The sequence below is a fragment of the Felis catus genome, chromosome A1 (assembly GCF_018350175.1).
Source record: "Felis catus isolate Fca126 chromosome A1, F.catus_Fca126_mat1.0, whole genome shotgun sequence".
NCBI classification, from domain to species: domain Eukaryota; kingdom Metazoa; phylum Chordata; class Mammalia; order Carnivora; family Felidae; genus Felis; species Felis catus.
Genome location: NC_058368.1, coordinates 335,288 through 349,608, shown reverse-complemented (window position 1 = coordinate 349,608; position 14,321 = coordinate 335,288).

Here is a 14,321-nt window from a genome sequence, read left to right as displayed (position 1 = left end):
CCAGGGTGGGAGGCAAGAGGTAGGGTGGGAGGGAGGGGATTTCCTCACAGTTGTTCTGGAACCAGGATGAGGGAGGCTCTGCCTTGTGGCCTCGCCCTGTGTGTCAACAACCAAATGGGGGAAGGAGGAAGAGATACCAGGAAAATTTCTTAGGAGGGTGCCATGAGCTACTCATGTCAGCCTACTCTTGGTGGCCCAGACTCACTCACATGCTTCCAGCTAGCTGCAAGGGGACTGGGAAATGAAGTTCCTGGCTGGACAATAGCTCTTCATTCTGAAGGGGAGCATGGCTCTTTGGTGACTGCCTCTAGCTGTCATTGTGCCCCCAGAGGCTGACAATGTAGGCCGTGAGGATGTTCCCTTCCCTCCCACCCTAACCCCTTCCCCATTCCCTGTGTACCTTTTCCCTCATCTCACCATTGTCTTCCATCCTTTCTCACCTCCGACATACTCATATACACACACCCCTACCGCTCTTTCCTTCTGCTCTTGCATGGAAAATCTGCGCTACAGGGATCTTTCATATACAAGTTTGAAAGTATAGGCTGAAAGGAGATCAATAAATCTACACTCCCCTCTTCCAAACCATGCTGGAAGCCTAAAGGATATTGGTTCAGGCCTTGCACTGTTTTCCCAAGATGTAGTTTTCATCAGTCACTACCTTGCCAAGAACTTGAGAGGATTCCCTGCTGCTGTACCAAGGATATACTCCTTTGCCTTTCTATTAGACTCATTGTAATATGGCCCCTACTCCCTTGTCTAAGCAAGCTTATCTCACATGTCCCTTTGTTCCTTAACAGGGGAATAAATCCTGCCCATTGTGACGTGTTTATTCACTATCTTGCTTTGCCTCTGTTCTCAATATTCTTGAAGGCCCATCCAAGCTCCACTCACAGTATGAAGCCTTCTAATAGGTAGAGACTTTAACTGATTTAAACTTCTGCTTGGTTAGCAGTAACCTTGCAGTTGAACACATTTCCCTCTCACTGTTTTGTGGCTGTTTATGTGTCCTTTGTTAGGTTATATGTTCCTTAAGCATAAAGAACAAGACTGATAGAGGTGGCTCCTGCTTCTCACTGCTCAGTGTTCTGTTGTTGTATTTTCCATATTTGCATTTTAAACTATACTTTGCTACTTTCTGACTTCAGAAAATCTGAATGTAATCATGCAGCATCCTATTCAGGGGCTAATGCCATCTGCCTATAGACATGTAACTGCAGGATTAGAGCAGAAGTTTCCTGACTAAAAGAATCAGGAGGGGCTAATAATGGCTAATTCTTTCCCTTGTTGGTGACTTTTCTGATGGAATGCCAAGAATCCATTTCAGCCAGAGCTGGGGACAGGTTACTTCTCCTTTGTGTCCCCTGAGAGCAATGGATATAGACTTGATGGTTACTTATTTAAAATTAAAATCTGCTGCTGTTGAAGTTTTCTTAGTATCCATCATTGACCAGGCATTTTATCAATTGTGTGTTCATGTATGTTATCTCAATTAAATTTTCAACAGCTCAGTGCCTTAAGTATTTTCATCCCCATTTTTAAAGGAGAAAACTAGGGCTTCTTAGCAATTGGGAGATCAAAATTACAGACCAGTGAATGGGAGAACCAGGGCTCTGATCTCAATTCTTCTGGCTTCAAGTCCTATGCTTTTTTCTATTATTCAATTTACTTGATTTTCTAGAAAGATCACTGATATTTCAATACTGGAACCCTTGCAAGTAAGGGCTAAAGGACTGGGAAAGAAAGTTATTTGATAGACCCAGGTTTCAATTCTGAATCTGTAATTGACTTCACTGAAGCCACGAATCTTCTGGAGTGTCAGTCTTCCCTTGTCCCAACCCCCACTGGTGCAAATCAAATTAAATATGCAGAAGAGTTGTAAAAAAAAAAAGACTTTTGCTCTTCTGAAGTAATATCTTTTGCTAGAAGCATTAAGACATAAATTTGTTCTAGGGGCATCTTGGTTGGCTCAGCCAGTTAAGTGTCAGACTCTTGATTTTGGCTCAGGTCATGATCTTACAGTTTGGGGGATTGAGCCCTCTGTCAGGTTCCACACTGAGTGGGAAGCCTGCTTGGGATTGTCTTCTCCCTCTTTCTGCACCTACCCCATTCTGTCTCTCTCTCTCCCTCTCTCAAAATAAATAAACTTAACAAAAAAGTTCTATTAAAAAATATGTTCCAAGGAAAAGAGGAAACAAACTTAAAATCCATTTGTAAACAAAGCACTTGACCTGAATTTCTTCCAGCATTTTGCTGTCTTCCATATGTGTGCACACTTCCATATGTGTCCTACCTACTGAGGACTCTAAGCCAATGTGGAAATTCAGGTTATAACATAGTCTGCTCATAGCCCTGCCTCATGCGCTAGCACCAGAGTTTGGAGTGATGACAGTGAATGGGAGCGTCCCAGCAGCAGCTGGAAATGCTCACAGCCTGAGTCGGCCCAGGTGGTTTCTCTCCTCTCCCCAGTGTTGCAATGGACTCTCAGAAGGCCACCTGGCCCTGCCTTCCTCAGACTCCTGGGAGGGCCCACAACAGAGAGATTACAAATGATTGTATAATGCTCTACATTATACAAGTAATCTACACTGTACAAGTTTGTACAGTGTTTCTTTAAAAAATTTTTTTTAATGTTTATTAATTTTTGAGAGAGAGAGAGAGGGAGAGAGAGAGACAGACAGCATATGCAGGGGAGGGGCAGAGAGAGAGAGGGAGACACAGAATCCAAAGCAGGTTCCAGGCTCTGAGCTGTCAGTACAGAGCCCAACATGGGGCTCAAACTCATGAACTGTGAGATCATGACCTGAGCTGAAGTCAGACACTTAACCAACTGAGCCACCCAGGCACCCCTATTCAGTGCTTCCTATTAAACACAGCTTAGCATTTGGTTTTCTCAATCACTTGGTAAGATGAGAGTGTTATATCATTCATTTTACATTTGAGGAGTCAGAAGATCAGGTGTTAAATAATTCACCTAAGGCAAGTAGCAAAACCGATTCTCAAACCAGCTCCCTTGGATGCAGGTCCTGCCTTGTTCAGTACACCTCCATGTGTCCCACTGAATCTGCTCAGGGCTTGTACCCTGCACTAAAGCATGCTTCCTTGAACACACTCCCTCCCCATCCTCCAGGCTCTGGTATGTACTATCTGGAAAATTCCATCTGCTTCCAGTATTTCTTATTGCAGAATCCCAACTTTGAGGCCTAGCTTACATGTCAAGTTGTCCATAACGGTTTTCCAGATTCCTCCTGGACTTTTCCTCCATTGTGTTTCCATAGCTCTTTCCTGTACTTAAAAATATATATAACATTCATTATAATCTGCTGAGTGTTCTACTTACTACATTCATGTCAGTCTCATAGTCTATACAAGGCAGGCCCAGTGTATTTAGATTCTCAATAAACATTAGGTTTGTTATTTACTGTAATAAAAATGCTTATCTAATTGAATTCCTATATGGAAATAAAATAGTAATAGTCAACATTTGTTAACATTTCCCATATGCCAAGTGCTGTTCTGAAAGCTTTGTTCATCTACACAGTCCTCACCACCAAACTGTGCAGTGGGTCCTGTCACTGTCCACATCTTACAGATGAGAAAACTAAAGTCAAGGAGGATAAGTAACTTGTCTGGAGTTACCTAGCTAGTAAGAGGTAGAGCTTGCTTTGAACTACTTTCCTTGTAAGTCGGGGCCAAGTCCCTGGATTCTAAGAGTTGTATGTTCATTTCCTTCTACAAGAAAGAAACCTTGGCTCCAGATGGAAGCTGAGTTGGGGCAAAGTCAACTTCTGCCTTTGCTTGTCTTGCTTTTGGCCAGAGATGGGCAGAAATCTGTGGGAAGCTGGTGCTCAGCCTGGTCCTTGGCCCAGAATGACTCTGGAAATAGAGCTCTCTTGAGCTATCAGTATGGAATCAAGGGAAGAGAAAGCTCCTACTTTCTTCTGTTGCTCCCCCACACATCCTCTTGCCTTTGATGGCAACCAGGGGCTCCCTTCCTTGCCTTAATTTTTTAAAGGACCAGAGAAGGAGAAGCACAAAGCCAGGAGAGCATCTTGAAAGTCAGGAGCCAACTGCATGTTGGGGCAGCACTGCCCTTGTGTGGCCCTGGAAGGATTATTTATCCCTTCACTCATCTACCCTCCTGGGCACCTCCAGGGTGATCAAAATTTTCTTTCTGGTGAGTGTTAATTCCTCCAAATAAAAAAAAAAAATTCTGAAAATTGAAACACTGGTGCTTTGCCCCCTGTAGTTGGGATGCTGCTGGTAGGGAAGTCTGTTTCCAGGACTGCTTGTCCCTTTCTCTGAGCGGCTCCAGTGTGGTCTGCTGTACCTGGGACATGACCCAGTGTGTCTGTTCCATAGCCAGGAAGCCTGGGACACCTGGGGCAGACCTTTGTCTTCTTTCCTGTCTCCAAGGTCTCATCCCTCAACAGAGCCCTTATGCTCTGTCTTCTAAAATAGTTTTGATGTTAAAAACAAGATATCTATTGAGAATTTTTGATCTCTATCTCTGAAGTTTGACCACTGCGGTCTGGGAATTTTCTTTTTTTAAATTTCTTTTTATTTCTTCTTAAAATTGCAGTATAATTAACATACAATATATTAGTTTCAGGTGTACAATATAGTGATTCACAATTCTATACATTTCTCAGTGCTCATTATGATAAGTGTACTCTTAATCCCCTTTACCTATTCTACCCACCTCCCATATGGTAACCATTAGTTTATTCTTTCTCTCTATATATATTTTTATTATTTTTTAAAAATATAATTTATTGTCAAATTGGCTAACATACAGTGCGTACAGTGTGCTCTTGGTTTTGGGGGTAGATTCCCCAAGGCTTACATGCAAAACCCAGTGCTCATCCCAATAAGTGCCCTCCTCAATGCCCATCACCCATTTTCCCCTCTCCCCCAACCCCCCATCAACCCTCAGTTTGTTCTCTGCATTTAAGAGTCTCTTACGGCTTGTCTCCCTTCCTCTCTGTTTGTAACTATTTTTTTCCCCTTCCCTTCCCCCATGGTCTTCTGTTAAGTTTCTCAAGATCCACATATGAGTGAAAACATATGATATCTTTCTCTGACTGACTTATTTTACTCAGCATAATACCTTCCAGTTCTATCCATGTTACTGCAAATGGCATGATTTCATTCTTTCTCATTGCCAAGTAGTATTCCATTGTATATATAAACCACATCTTCTTTATCCATTCATCATTTGATGCACATTTAGTCTTTCCATAATTTGGCTATTGTGGAAAGTGCTGCTATAAACATTGGGGTACATGTGCCCCTATGAGTCAGCACTACCCTTGGGTAGATTCCTAGCAGTGCTATTGCTGGGTCATAGGGAAGATCTATTTTTAATTTTTTGAGGAACCTCCACACTGTTTTCCAGAGCAGCTGCACCAGTTTGCATTCCCACCAACAGTGCAAGTGGGTTCCCATTTCTCCGCATCTTCGCCAGCATCTGTAGTTTCCTGATTTGTTAATTTTAGCCACTTTGACCAGTATGAGGTATTCTGTATATTTGAATCTATGTTTTTGTTTGTTTCTTTTTTTTCTTTGGTTTGTTTTGTTTCTTAAATTACACATATGAGTTAAATCATATGGTATGCCTTTCTCTGACTGACTTATTTCACTTAGCATTATACCCTCTAGATCCATCCATGTTGTTGCAAATGATAGGATCTCATCCTTTTCAAGACTGTGTAATATTCTATTGTGTATATACCACATTTTCCTTATCCATTTGTCAGTTGATGGACACTTAGGTTGCTTCCATGTCTTGGCTACTGTAAATAATGCTGCAATGAACACAGCGGTGCATGTATCTTTTTGAATTAGTGTTTTTGGATTCTTTGGGTAAATGCCCATTAGTAGAATTACTGCATTGTATAGTAATTCTATAATTTTTTAAGGAACATCCATACTGTTTTCCAGAGTGGCTACACCAGTTTGCATTCCCATCAACAGTGCAATAGGGTTCTTTTTCTCCACATCCTCACCATTACTCGCTGTTTCTTGTATTGTTGATTTTAGCCATTCTTCTAGGTGTGAGGTGAGATTTTGGATTTCTCTGATGATTAGTGATTTTGAGCATTTTTTTATGTGTATGTTGACTACCTGGATGTCTTCTTTGGAGAAATGTTTGTTCACATCTGCCAGTTTGTTAATTGGATTATTTGGTTTTTGGGGGTTAAGTTGTATAAATTCTCTCTCTCTCTCTCTCTCTCTCTATATATATATATATCTAGACCTAGATCTAGATATATAGATATATTTTTTTAAATTTAAATTTAATTTAAATTTTAGTTAGTTAACATACTGTGCAACATTGGTTTCAGGAGTAGAATTTGATGATTCATCACTTACATACAACACCCAATGCTTATCACAACAAGTGGCCTCCTTAATGTTCATCACCCATCTAGTCCATCTCCCAACCACCTCCCTCCATCCACCCACAGTTTGTTCTCTATCATTAAGAATCTCTTGCAGTTTGTTTCCTCTCTCTTCTCTTTTCCCCTTCCTTCTCATATGGTCATTTGTTTTGCTTTTTTAATTCCATATGTGTGAAATCATATGGTATTTGTCTTTCTCTGATTTATTTCACTTAGCATAATACATTCTAGCTCCATTCACATTATTGCAAATGGCAAGATTTCATCCTTTTTGATGGCTGAGTAATATTTGGTTGTCTATATATACCACACCTTCTTTATCCATTCATCAGTTGATGGATATTTGGGCTCTCTCCATACTTTGGCTATTTTTGGTAAGGCTGCTATAAACATCAGGGTCCATGTACACTTCAAATTTGTATTTTTGTATCATTTGGGTAAATACCTACTAGTGTAATTGCTGGGTTATAGGGTAGGTCTATTTTTAACTTTTTTAGGAACTTCCATACAGTTTTCCAGAGTGGCTGCACCCAGTTCGCATTCCCACCAACAGTGTAAGAGGGTTCCCTTTTCTCCACATTCTCGCCAATACCTGTTGTTTCTTGTGTTGTTAATTTAAACCATTCTGACAGGCGTGAGGTGGTATCTCATTGTGGTTTTTATTTGTATTTCTCTGACGATGACTGGTGTTGAGCATCTTTTTTTACATGTGTCTGTTAGTCATCTGGATGTCTTCTTTGGAAAAGTGTCTATTCATGTCTTCTGTCCATTTCCTCACTGGATAATTTTTTTGTGTGTGTATTGAGTTTGATAAGTTCTTTATAGATTTTGAATACTAACCCTTTATCAGATATGTCATTTACAAATATCTTCTCTCATTCCATAGGCTGCCTTTTAGTTTTGTTGTTTCCTTCACCATGCAGAAGATTTTTTTTTAAATTTTTTAATGTTTATTTATTTTTGAGACAAAGAGACAGAGCATGAGTGGGGGAGGGGGAGAGAGAGAGAGGGAAACACAAAATCCGAAGCAGGCTCCAGGCTCTGAACTGTCATCACAGAGTCTGATGTGGGGCTTGAACTCACAGACCATGAGATCATGGCCTGAGACAAAGTAAGACACTTAACTGACTGAGCCACCCAGGTGCCCCCATGCAGAAGTTTTTTATATTGATGAAGTCCCAATAGTTCATGTATACATTTGTTTCCCTTGCCTTCAGTGATGTGTCTAATAAGAAGTTGCTCTGGCCAAGGTCAAAGAGGTTTCTATCTGTGTACTCTAAGATTTTGATGGTTTCCTGTCTCACATTTAGGTCTTTCATCCATTTTGAATTTATTTTTGTGTATGCTGTAAGAAAGTGGTCCAGTTTCATTCTTCTGTATGTTGCCATCCAGTCTCCCCAACACCACTTGTTGAAGAAACTGTCTTTTTTCCATTGGATATTCTTTCCAGTTTTGACAAAGATGAGTTGACCATACAGTTGTGGGTTCATTTCAGGGTTTTCTATTCTGTTCCATTGATCTATGTGTCTGTTTTTGTGCCAGTACCATACTGTCTTGATGACTACAACTTTGTAATATAGCCTGAAATCTGGAATTGTGATGCCTCCAGTTTTGTTTTTCTTTTTCAGGATTGCTTTGCCTATTTAGGGTCTTTTGTGGTTCCATGCAAATTTTAGGATTGTTTAGTCTAGTTCTGTGAAAAATGCTCGTGGTATTTTGACAGTGATTGCATTAAATGTGTAGATTACTTTAGGTAATACATTTTAACAATGTGTGTTCTTTCAATCCATGAGCATAGAATGTTTTTCCATTTACTTATGTCCTCTTCCATTTCTTTCATAAGTGTTCTATAATTTTCAGAGTATAGATATTTTACCTCTTTAGTTAGGTTTATTCCTAGTTATCTTATTGTTTTTGGTGCACTTGCAGATGGGATTGATTCCTTGATTTCTATTTCTGTGGCTCCATTATTGGTGTATAGAAATGAACAGATTTCTGTGTGTTGATTTTATATCCTGCGACTTTGCTGAATTCATGTATTAGTCCTAGTAATTTTTTGGTGGAGTCTTTCAGGTTTTCTATATAGAGTATTATGTCATCTGCAAATAGTGAAGTTTTGGATTATTTTTATTTATTTTTTGTTGTCTGATTACTGAGGTTAAGACTTTCAGTACTATGTTAAATAGTAATGGTGAGAGTGGTCATCCTTGTCTTATTCCTGACTGTAGGGGAAAGGCTCTCGGTTTGTCTTCCTTGAGGATAATATCAACTGTGGGTCTTTCATAGATGGCCTTTATGATGTTGAGGTATGTTCCATCTATCCCTACTTTGTTAAGGGTTTTATCAAGAACAGATGCTGTATTTTGTCAAATGCTTTGCCTTTTCTGCATCTATTGAGAGGATCATGTGGTCTTTATCCCTTCTTTTATCAATGTGGAGTATCATGTTGATTGATTTGTGAATATTGAACCAGCTCTGCCACCCAGGAATCAATTCCATTTTATCCTGGTGAATAATTCTTTTAATGTACTGCTGAATTCGATTTGCTAATATCTCGTTGAGAATTTTTGTATCCATGCTCATCAGGGATATTGGCCTGCAATTCTCCTTTTTAGTGGGGTTTTTGTCCCGTTTTGGAATCAAGGTAACACTGGCTTTGTAGAATAAGTTTGGAAATTTTCCTTCCACTTCTGTTTTTTTTTTTTTTTTCAACGTTTATTTATTTTTGGGACAGAGAGAGACAGAGCATGAACGGGGGAGGGGCAGAGAGAGAGGGAGACACAGAATCGGAAACAGGCTCCAGGCTCCGAGCCATCAGCCCAGAGCCTGACGCGGGGCTCGAACTCCGGGACCGCGAGATCGTGACCTGGCTGAAATCGGACGCTTAATCGACTGCGCCACCCAGGCGCCCCTCCACTTCTGTTTTTTAGAACAGTTTGAGAAGAATAGGTATTAACTCTTTAAATGTCTGGTAGAATTCTCCTGGGAAGCCATGTGACCCAGGACTTTTGTTTGTTTGGAGATTTTTGATTACTGATTTAATTTCTTTGCTGGTTATGGGTCTGTTCAAATTATCTATTTCTTCCTGTTTAAATTTTGGTAGTTTGTGAGTTACTAGGTATTTGTTCATTTCTTCCAGATTGCCCAGTTTGCTGGCATATGATTTTTTCTAGTATTCTTTTATAATTGTTTGTATATCTGTGGTGTTGGTTGTGATCTCTTTCATTTGTGATTTTATCTATTTGGGTCCTTTCTCTTTTCTTTTTAATAAATCTGGCTAAGGGTTTATTAATTTTGTTAATTATTTCAAAGCACCAGCTCTTAGTTTTGTTGATCTGTTCTAATATTTTTGTTTGTTTCTATTCTGCTCTTATCTTTATTGTTTCCCTTCTTCTGCAGGCTTTAGGCTTTTTTTTTTTTTTTTTCGTTCCTTTTCTAGCTCTTTTAGGTGTATAGTTAGTTAGGTTGTATATTTTGGGATCTTTCTTGCTTCTTGAGATAAGTCTGAATTGCAATATGCTTCTCTCTTTGAAATGCTTTTGCTGCATCCCAAAGGTTTTGGACTGTCGTGTTTTCATCTTCATTTGCTTTCATGTATTTTTTATTTTTTATTTAATTTCCTGGTTAACATGTTCATTTTTTAGTTGGATATTCTTTAACTTACATTTATTTGAGGGCTTTCCAAATTTTTTCTTGTGGTTGATTTCAAGTTTCATAGTGTTGTGATCTGAAAATATGCATGTTATGATCTCAATATTTCTGTTCTTGATGGGGGCTGATTTGTGACCCAGTTTGTGATCTATTCTGGAGAATGTTCCATGTGTACTTGAAAAGAATGTATCCTGCTGCTTGAGAAGGAAATGTTCTGAATATATCTGTTAAGTCCATCTGGCCCATTGTGTCATTCAAAGCCTTTGTTTCATTGTTGAGTTTTTTGCTTAATGATATGTCCATTGTTGTAAGTGGGTGTTAAAGTCCCTTACTATTATTTTATTATTTTGTGTATTATTGTTTCTTTATATTTGTTATTAATTGATTTATATATTTGAACTCTTCCACATTGGGAGCATAAATATTTACAATTGTTAGAACTTTTTGATGGATAGACCCCTTAATTTTGATATAGTGCCCTGCTTCCTCTCTTGTTATACTCTTTGTTTTAAAATCTAGTTTGTCTGATGTAAGTATGGCTACTCTGGCTTTCTTTTGACTTCCATTAGCATGATAGATGGTTCTCCATTCCCTAACTTTCAATCTGCAGGTGTCTTTAGGTCTAAAATAAGTCTCTTGTAGGCAGCATATAGATGGTCTTGTTTTTTAATCCATTTTGATACCTGATGTCTTTTGATTGAAGCATTTAATACATTTTACATTTGGAGTAATTATTGAAAGATATGAATTTAGTGTCATTGTGCTACCTGTAAAGTTAGTGTTTCTGGTGATGTTCTCTGATCCTTTCTAGTCTCTGTTACTTTTGGTCTATAAATTCTTTATGTGTTTTGGATACTTGCCCCTTATCGGATATGTCATTTGCTATCCTCTCCAACTTAGTAGGTTGTCTTTTTGTTTTGTTGGTTGTTCCTTTTGTTGTACAGGATTTTTTTTATTTTGGTATAGTCCCGATAGTTTATTTTTGCTTTTGTTTCCCTTGCCTCAGCAAACATACCTAGAAAAAATATTGCTATGGCCGATATCAGAAATTACTGTGTTGTTTTCCTCTAGGAGTTTTGTGGTTTCAGGTCTTACATGTAGGTCTTTAATCCATTTTGAGTTTATTTTTATGTATCGTGTAAGAAAGCGGTCCAGTTTCATTCTTTTGCATATAGCTATCCTGTTTTCCTAACACCATTTATTGAAGAGATTGTCATTTTCCCATTGCATATTCTTGCCTCCTTTGTCATAGATTAATTGACCATATAAGGGTGGCTTTATTTCTGTTCTCTCAATTCTGTTCTGTTGATCTATGTGTGTATTTTTATGTCAGTGCCATACTGTCTGGGAATTTTTATCCCTTGGCAACTCCCTCAAGCTGCTTACTTTTCTATTACTTCTTCATTTCTTCATTTCCCCCACAGATTCTCTGTACACACTAAGCTTTTCAAGAATAGCTTGAATAACAACCAAGCAGGGAAACTATGGCATTTGGTAAATTGGTGCTGGGAGAGAACACAGCATGATTTTGACATGAGTTGTTTACACTTTGTTAATTGGCCTTTATGTCTTAGATCAACATCGCAGCTCCAGTCTTAAAACTTATTTATGTAGATGTAGATGAGTCAAAATTCACAATCTTTCACAGGAAACTGATCTACTGATGCTTTTAGCTGGTTTGAAAAAATAAAAAGGGTTTTAGAAGTCCACCAGCAATTTCAGCAAATCCCTGCCTCTAGAAAAGTTCCAAAGAGCAGTTCAGGGGGCTCCTGGTTGACTCAGCTGGAGGAGCATGCAACTCTTGATCTTGGGGTTGTTAGTTTGAGCCCCATGCTTGGTGTAGAGATTGCTTAAAAATAAAATCTTAAAAACATTACCAAAAGGCAGTCCAGAATGTTCCATCTTTTATACCTTTTCTCTGTTTAGCGCAGCCATAGAATGAGGCAAATGTCAAGATAAAAGATGAGGGGTCTGGAAATCAATGCTATATAGCCAGTGATTTCTAATTAAGAGACACCTCTCACTCTGTCCCAGCAGCTAAGGATGCCCAATATCACCACCACCACTGCTTCTCCTTCCCTTGTCATCATCTTCAGTGTTAGCATCATTGTTTTCAGACCTTTATGGAGGGATAGAGAGCCAGCTGGATTCAGATAAGCTTGACTAACAGATTTCCACCCAGTCCTTTGTTGCCTCTAGGGCCTGTGGCAAGTTATTAAATATCCATGACTTTCAGTGTTTTCATCTTCAGAAATGGGGATGAGAATGACCTCCTTTTTTGTAAATACGAAACAGTGCCTTTCATATTATAGACACAATCGATTTTATTTTCCTCCTTTCACCAAGGAGCTAGGTTGAGAAGATACACACATAAAAATAGAATAAACAAAGCTCATATTGAGTGCCTGATCACTGGTGTAGAGAGGGTCCAGCTGGTGAGGTTTGTTTGCACACCATGGTCTCTTTGGAGCAGCATCTTGGCTGTGTTTTGCCTCAGGTGGGGGGCCCAATATAGGTTCAAGTGGAAGGCATAATTAGGGACAATAATTTGGAAAGTAACCTGATACTATTACCAAAGCCAAAAAGCCACACAAACCTTTTGACCCTAGTAATGCCATCTTAGAAAAACATATTACAATAAAATAATTGAGAAGAAAAAATATTCTTTGTAAAGATATTCATCATAGCACTATTCACAAAAGTAAAACTAGAAAAATCAAATAAAGAATAAAAGGAGAATGGTTCATCAAATTACAATATGTTTCTCTAATACTATATAGGCAAAAAATCAAATTAAGAAGTAACATTCTCTTGTACAGACACAGGGAACGATTATTATAGAAAAAGTAAGTATAAATATCCTTAACCACCTGCTCTTTGCCATGAGGGTTCAGAGCTCAGGCAACAAAATCAGCATTCTTATTATCCTCCCTAGGTAAGCAGAGGAGTGGATATTTCCAGACTGATGAAAACTTATTTACAATATAATTTAGAAGTCAAGAGTGGTTTTCTTCAACTTGTTGATGAAAAATAGACTCAGGATGATTGAAATATTGGCCAACTCCAGGTTTGACATGAAGAATACATTCCCATTGTAGTGTAGAAAGCATAAAGCACTTTAAAAAAAATTTAACTTCCACTATAGTTAACATACAATGCTTTATTCGTTTTGGGTATACAATACAGTGATTCAACAATTCTATATATTACTCAGTGCTCATCAAGATGAGTGTACTCTTAATCCCCTAGCATAGTGCACTTTTGGTGTAAGCAATATAACAGCTTACTTTGGGAAAATGACTTTCTGGTTCCCTTTAGTTTGGTCTGGGCTTCGGCTCATGGCACTGACTCTTCTGGTTTGTTCTAGCTCCTGGTATGAGGATCATACGGTGAATTAGAGGCCTCTCTGGGGAAAGGAATATGCATACATAGATGCTCACTCTTGGTGATGTTTCCTAGGCTTTTGTCTTCACATATTCCCTAACAGAATTTTGCAAAATTGGTGTGCCTTCCTGGATGTTTAAGTTGATACGTAAACATTTTCATTTTTAGACCTAAATACTTGCAATATATCAATCATCCTATCTTTGAGGAATGTGTGTGCATGTGTGTGTACAATTTGTACATATATAGATTGAAATTATTTTTTCCTGTGACTATAAGCTTCTAAATGATAAAACATTTCTTTTAGATTGATGTATCATTAGAAGCATTTAGGACATATTTGATTGAAACAACATTAACTTATTGTGGAAGTGCCTTGGTTGGCACCTGGGGTCAGGGTGCAGGAAGACAACAGGACGTCCCCAGGCCTTGCTTTCAGGCAGATGGGATTCAGAACACACTACTTGTGAAGCTTAAGTACCCCCCAAATGGCTCCCCTAAAACTCTCTCTGCCTGTGAGCCTTGAGGTATGTGTGTCTGTGCTGGAACCTGGGATGTGCATGAGACACCCTTCAGGAGGGATGTGCACTGACTATAAGACTATAAGACTGGGGCAAGTGCAACTCCAGTATTGGCTCCAGCCAACTCCCTAGGCAGCACCTCTATGCCTGAGTGAAGAAGAGGAAGAAGGGAACTCTGTGTGTGACTCTGCTCAGAGCTGGCATCAGTGCTGTTCCTGGCGTCAGTGCTGGTGTCAGTGCTGTTCCATTTTTTCCTCTGCCTAATCCTGGTTCCTGCTCCTCCCCTTCATAATGGTGGTTCCCTAGGAAACATCTTGCACCTTAAACTCTGTCTCAGAGTCTGCTTCTAGAAATGTAGCCT